This window comes from Cupressus sempervirens, chromosome 11 (assembly GCF_028749045.1).
Source record: "Cupressus sempervirens isolate cs-2001-9-10 chromosome 11, ASM2874904v1, whole genome shotgun sequence".
In the NCBI taxonomy this organism is placed as follows: Eukaryota; Viridiplantae; Streptophyta; class Pinopsida; order Cupressales; family Cupressaceae; genus Cupressus; species Cupressus sempervirens.
Genome location: NC_143128.1, coordinates 528,178,351 through 528,184,904, shown reverse-complemented (window position 1 = coordinate 528,184,904; position 6,554 = coordinate 528,178,351). Strand labels below are relative to the sequence as shown.

The following is a 6,554-nucleotide window of genomic DNA, read 5'->3' as shown; positions in this document are numbered from 1 at the left end:
AAAAAGTCCCCAACTTGTGAATCTCTCCAACTTTTCTACGTGGGATCAAACTATCTATTCCATTAGCTCTAGGTGGCTAGGTAAACCCTAGTTCCAAGCTTATCCTATCTTATTAAGTTCTCAAACATTCTCGGGTATGCCAAACCAAATTGACTCTGAGAGTCATTAAATACCATAGGGTAGCAATCTTTGACGAGGAATATCTCGGAGCTCGTGTGAGGTATGGATGCAACTCTAGGTGCCACAGGATCATATTACCAACATTTACAATAACCTCTCTCACTTTTTGGAGATTAGATTACATTTTTATTTTTTGGTCCCATCTCTAGTGATGTTGAAACTTATAGTGTTGACGAGTACAAAGTTGCCAACTGGTGATTCTCTCCAACTATTTTTTGTGGGATCAAACTATATATTCTATTAGCTCTGGATGGCTAGGTAAACCCTATTTCCAAGCTTGTTCTATCCCACTGAGCACTCAAACATTCTCTGGAACACCAAACTGAATTGACCCTACGAGTCACTAAATGTCATCAGGCAGAAATCTTTGATGGGGCATATCTCAGAGCTTATGTGAGGTATGGATGCAACTCTAGGTGCTATAGGACCATTTTGTCGACACGTACAATAACTTCTCTCTCATTTTAGAGATCAAATTCCATTTTGATTTTGCGACCCCATCTCTGGTGATGTTGAAACTTGTAGTGTTGACCAGTACAAAGTTGCCAACTGGTGAATCTCTCCAACCATTCATCGTGGGATTGAACTATCTATTCTGTTAGCTCCAAGTGACCAGGTAAACCTTAGTATGAAGCTCATCTAGTCTTGTTGAGTTCTTGAACATTCTCATGTACACCAAACCGAATTGACCCTAAGAGTCACTAAATGCCATAGGGAATCGATCTTTGATGAGGCATACCTCAGAGCTCATGTGAGGTATGGATGCAATTCTACATGTTATAGGACTATGTTTTCGATACCTACAATAACTGATCTCTTTTTGGAGATTGGATTCTATTTTGATTTTGCAGCCCCATCTTGGGTGATGCTGAAAATTGTAGTGTTAGAAAATACAAAGTCGCCAACTTGTGAATCTTTCCAACCATTCGTTGTCGAATCAAACTGTTTATTCTATTAGCTCTGGGTAGCCAGGTAAACCCTATTTCTAAGCTCATTCCATCTTGTTGACTTCTTAAACATTCTCAAGAATGCCAAACCAAATTGACCCTAAGAGTCATTAAATGTCATAGGGAAACAATCTTTGATGGGACATATCTCAGAGCTCGTGTGAGGTATGGATGCAATTTTGGGTGTTATAGGACTATGTTTTCAACACCTACAATAACCTCTCTCTCTCTCTCTCTTTATACATTAGATTTTTTTTTATTTTACTACCCCATCTTGGGTGATGCTGAAACTTGTAGTGTTGACCAGTACAAAGTCACCAACTGGTGAATCTCTCTAACCGTTTGTTGTGGGATCAAACTATTGATTATGTTAGCTCTGAGTGGCTAGTTAAACCTTAGTCCCAAGCTTATCCCATCTTGTTGAGTGCTTGAACATTCTTGAGCATGCCAAATCGAATTGACCCTAAGAGTTAGTAAATGCCATAGGGAAGTGATCTTTCACAAGGCATATCTTGGAGCTCGTGTGAGATATGGATGCAATTTTGAGTGCTACAGGATGATGTTACTGACACCTACAATAACCTCTCTCAATTTTTTGAAGATCAAATTTTATTTTAATTTTTGGCCCCATCTCGGGTGATGCTGAAACTTGTAGTGTTGGCCAGTACAAAGTCACCAACTGGTGAATCTCTCCAACTGATCATCATGGGATTGAACAGTATATTCTGTTAGCTCTGCATGGCTGAGTAAACCCTAGTTCCAAGCTTGTCCCATCTCATTGAGTGCTCAAACATTCTCGAGCATGCCAAACTGAATTAACCCTAAGAGTCACTAAATGTCATAGGCCAATGATCTTTGACGAGGTATATCTCAGAGCTCGAGTGAGCTATGGATGCAATTTTATATGCTACAAGATCATATTGTCAACACCTACAATAACCTCTCTCTTTTTGGAGATTGGATTCTATTTTAATTTTGCGGCCCCATCTTGGGTGATGCTGAAACTTGTAGTGTTGGCCAATACAAAGTTGCTAACTATTGAATCTCTCCAACCATTTATTGTGGTATCAAAATATCTATTCCATTAGCTTTGAGTGGTGGGTAAACCCTAGCCCCAAGCTTGTCCCATCCTATTAAGCACTCGAATGTACTCGAGCATGCCAAACCAAATTGACCCTAAGAATCACTAAATGCCATAGGGCAATGATCTTTGATAGGGAATATATTGAAGATCATACAATATATGGATGTGATTCCAAGTGTTATGGATCATGTTGCTGACACTTACAATAACCTCTCTCACTTTTTGGAGATAGGATTCCATCTTGATTTTGTGGCCTCATATAGGGTGATGCTAAAACTTGTAGTGTTGGCCAGCACAAAGTTGCCAACTAGTGAATCTCTCCAACCATTTATTGTGGGATTGAAATTTCTATTTTGTTAGCTCCATATGGCCAGGTAAACCGTAGTTCCAAGCTTGTCCCATCTCGCTAAGCGCTAGAACACTCTTGGGCATATCAAACCAAATTGACCCTAAGAGTCACTAAATGCCATATAGCATCAATCTTTGACAAAGCATATCTTGGAGCTCGTGTGAGGTATGGATGCAATTCTATATACTACAGGATCATATTGCTAACACCTACAATAACCTCTCACTTTTTGGAGATCAGATTCCATTTTGATTTTGTGGCCCCATCTCGAGTGATGTTGAAACTTGTAGTATTGGCTAGTAAAAAGTTGCCAATTGATGAATCTCTCCAACCATTTTTCATGGGATCAAACTATATATTCCATTAGCTCTAGGTGGCTAGGTAAACCCTATTTCCAAGCTCATTATGTTGACCACTCAAATATTCTCAGGCATGCCAAACCAAATTGACCCTAAGAGTCATTAAATGCCATTGGGAAACAATCTTTGACAAGGAATATCTTGGAGCTCGTGCAAGGTATGGATGCAATTTTGGGTGCTACAGTACCATGTCTCTCTTTTTGGAGATTGGATTCCATTTTGATTTTGCGACCTCATCTCAAGTGATGTTGAAACTTGTGGTGCAAGGCATCTAGGCGCAACTGGATATGTCATCTCATCCAATGATGGAGACTCATGATAGAAGGTAAAGGGGTGATCATACACCTCATTTCGAACATGTTATTTTTGTATGGTAATAAGGTAATCCTTGTTTGTAAGGTCAAGGAACTTGAGGTCACCTATAAACCCAAGTTGCCTTAGTCCTAAGGATTTTTTCTTTTTTGTTATTTTTATTAATAAGTTGACTCAAGAAGTGTTTTGAGAATCATTACACCTAATATAGGTCCTATGTGTTACCAAAAACCACTTGGTTAACTTCTAGGAAGAGTTAGTGCAAAAATTGCATTTGCAATAAAAGTTGCTAACAACTTTTTGGCAATTTTTACAATTTTTTGGAAAAAATTGAAATTAACCTTGTAACCAATCAAACCAATTGGTGATCAGTTGGAATAGATTTCAAATGATGAAAATAACCTCTATGAAGTTAGAGGAGGCATAAGGTGTTGGTGATTATTAAGTTCTTTTTATATGGCAAGGAATCACTACGTATGTTATACTTGTATATATGATCATTGAGTTATTATCAAATCCCTATTTTAGAATAGAAAACCCGTACTTTGTCAGAATGAAACACCACTTTAGCTGCATGTTATCACTGAATAGAGTTAGTGGAAGATGTTAAGGATCATCTTGGTTGTCTTAATAGCCATTTCATGGCTTACCTTTGTGAAGAGTTGGTTAGAAATCAACAAATTACATGTTGTTGAAAAGAAAATATAATCATAGGATGTTGATGAATCTCTTGGAAGGATGGAATAGATGATAGATTGAAGTTTGTGAGATAGTTATTAGGTGTTCCTTGAAGTGTGTAAGGTGTTAGTTTGCAGCAAGAAGTTGATTATGATGCATTTCTCAAATTTGTTCATTTTTAGCTTATTGCTTCCCAAGTCTTGAATAGGGAAAGTGATCAAGTAGTTTTGTGAAGTTGGGTAGAAGTTTGTTCAGTGTTGTAACCAAGTTGGAAAGAATATTTGAAGACAATTTGGAAGGTGGGAAAGGTAGTTTTCCTTAAAAGTGTTCTTGTTGGGAATCCACTAGCTTTTGGTGTGAGCATAAAATAAAATAAATGAAATGTTCTTAAAATGAAAACAAGAAAAACAAGAAATATATTATGATAACCAATAACATCATACATGAACAAACACATAATATATTATGATAATCAATAATTTCTTACATGAACAAACATATAATATATGATGATAACCAATAATGTCATACATGAACAAACATATAATATATTATGATAACCAATAATGTCTTACATGAACAAACATATCATATATTATGATAACAATAATGTCATAAGTCTAATAATGTCATGCATCAAATATATGTCATACATCAAATATAAAATGTCCTATATACATCAAATGTACGTCGAATATGTCCACTAACATAAAATCCAAGATACTAATGCCTATACATGTGTGTCAATCACTATATCTTCTCCTTCCAATGAGGGGAAGGAAACAAATCCCTATAGGTCTTTGGTCATTGCATGGAGGGAGATGATGGGGATGATGGGGTCTTCCTCATATGCTTTCTTATCCTCTTGTTTAGGCTCCTCTCTATTTGGAGCTAATACAAACAATGTAGATATGAATCAATAATTATTATACATTGAAGTCAAATTACACAAAATTAATTATTTTCTTCCTGCCATCAAATAGTCACTCTAACATCCACCTCAAAGGCTCATAGACAATCAGGAGTAACAAGGCCCTACAAAAATTCAAAAAATATAATCACTCAATCATACTTATAAATACCATTTGAAATTTTAACACTAACTATGAAAACTCTTTCATACCTCGATCAATGGCTATGAACTACACATCATGGTAGCAACTCCATGATCAATGGACTGGCGAAGATGAGGAGGAGTCTCAAACATCAACAACTAAAAATCATATAATACAATTTACATGAAACAAATATAATCAAACGAATTAAATTAACATGAAACAAATGTACCTCTGTGAAGCTCGTATCATGCCTAGGCTAAGAGTCCCTTGTGAAGTTCAATGGTCTCGTAGAGAACTAATGCACATAGATAAATATTATATGTCAATCCTTCGTATGATTACTTAATAAATAGATGTATTAATTTAAATAATTATATTAATACATACCTCTTGAATTGTTGACGAGATGAAAAATGGGGCCATGGAATCTGTACTAGGGCCATCAACACTCTTACCCTAAATTTTGAGCAATGTCAAGACATGCTACTTAATAGTCATTCATTGTACATATGAAATGTGATCAAATTAATTTATTATAATTGTAATTTACCTATGTGCCAATGCCAAATGTGTCACTCAAGAACTCATCAGTGACTAGCCCATCATCCATAGTGTTGACATATCAGTCAAGTTTGTTATTAGTGACACACACTTATTTAGATTTTGTATAGCTACAAAGCTCATTGAATAGTTCACAGTGTTTTCCATGTAATTCAAGAGTCACCGAATTCTATAGTTTCCATCGAGTCTCTTGGAGTAATCCCAGTGGTTACCAAGCAGATCTAGTTAGTGTGAAGTCTAACAGTTCAAACCATGCATTTCAGTATACACCAAGTTTATCAGTGGTTATCGAGCATTGAAATATCTATCGAGTTTACAGTTCATGTGATGTGAAGTCAGTGTTAACCAAGCTACTTTATGCTAACCAAGTGATTCAATGTAATCTACCGAGTCAATAGAATAGTGCAAATCGAGTTCAAGACTACTTGAAAAGTGATCAGTATGGATCAAGCTTCTATGTCTACCAAGTGCATAACAATGTCAAACATTGACAGTGGATGTCAGGTATTAGAACCTCACCAAGTCAGTCTTCAAAACTCGAGTATCTTCATATGGGCTGACTTTGTAATATTTGTGTTAACTTGTATCATGGCCAACTTTTTACTTTTGTAATTTGGATTGGTATATATATGTAATGTATTGTATCATATCCAATGATTAAGAATGTGAATGTGTGAGCATATGTATTGTAATGTGAATGTGGATGCAAAAAGTTCAAGTTATGAATGCAAAGATAAGGAGCTAATTGTGAAGGCCATAATAGTATAAGGAGCAGTAGAGACATATCTTTCACAGAAAGGTGATCAGTACACTAAGGAATCTCTATCAGCAAACTCAGTTGCAAAATCAGAGATATAATGCTTCATCCTAATAGGTGAACTAGTCAAAATACTTTAACAAGTTAGACCTAACAATCTTTCATAAACCTCTTTATTGAGTGCATACTTTGTTGTGTGTTTGTAAATCCTCTCACAAGGTGGACCTAGCAGTCCTATTTGCTCCTAACAGGGAAGATCATCAAAAGTG

General features: G+C 36.1%; 1 long non-coding RNA gene across 1 annotated transcript; it reads right to left on the bottom strand.

The window, feature by feature from the left end:
• Positions 1–4,485: 4,485 nt before the first annotated feature.
• LOC149530693 (uncharacterized) lies at positions 4,486–5,423 on the bottom strand. The gene is made up of 4 exons (XR_016359040.1): positions 5,355–5,423; positions 5,197–5,262; positions 5,033–5,086; positions 4,486–4,944 (listed from the first exon to the last, which is right to left on the bottom strand). It is a non-coding gene; the product is annotated as an uncharacterized LOC149530693 (long non-coding RNA).
• Positions 5,424–6,554: the final 1,131 nt, after the last annotated feature.